Here is an 806-nt window from a genome sequence, read left to right as displayed (position 1 = left end):
CACAGTTTGGCAGTTTCTTCCAAAGCTAAACATAGGCTTACCATTTGATACAGCATTCATGCTCATAGATATTTACCCAAATGAGTTGAAAATATATGTCCACTCTAAAACCATCACACAAATGTGTATAGCATGCTTATTCATAATCACCAAAAACTGGAGCAACCAAGATGCCTTTCAATAGGTGAATTACAAAGTGTGGTACATTAATACAATGGAGTATTATTCATTGATAAAAAGAAATGAGCTATCAAGCTATGGAAACACTTGGAGGAATCTTAATTGCATATTGTTAAGTGAAAGAAGCCAGTGTGAAACAGCTACATGTTGTGTGATTCCAACTATGTGACATTCTGGAAAAGGCAAAACTAAAGACAGTAAAACAATCAGTGGTTTCTAAGATTTAGAGGACAGAGGGAGAGATGATTAGGTGGATTAAAGTGATACTGTAATGGTCAACACATGATATTTTGCGTTTGTCAAAACTCATAGAACTGTGCAGCATAAAGAATGAACCCTATCATAAACTGAGGACTTTAGTTAATAATAACCTATCAATATTTGTTCATCATTTGTAACAAATGTGCTACACCAATACAAACTATTTAATAATAGGAAAAACTGAGTACAGGGGGCAGAGAGAGTATATGAGAACACTCTGTATTTTCTGCACATTTTTTTTCTGTTAACCTAAAAGTGCTCTATAAAATAAGGGCTCTTAAAAAAGTTAAGCCTATATTTTCCCAAAATTAATTTATAGATTTCATGCAGTACTAAGAAAAACCCAAGAAACTTGGTTGTAAGAA

The sequence above is a fragment of the Orycteropus afer genome, unplaced genomic scaffold (genome assembly GCF_000298275.1).
Source record: "Orycteropus afer afer isolate SDZICR_OR568_19922 unplaced genomic scaffold, OryAfe1.0 scaffold00478, whole genome shotgun sequence".
Lineage (NCBI taxonomy): Eukaryota > Metazoa > Chordata > Mammalia > Tubulidentata > Orycteropodidae > Orycteropus > Orycteropus afer.
This window is presented reverse-complemented; position numbering follows the sequence as displayed.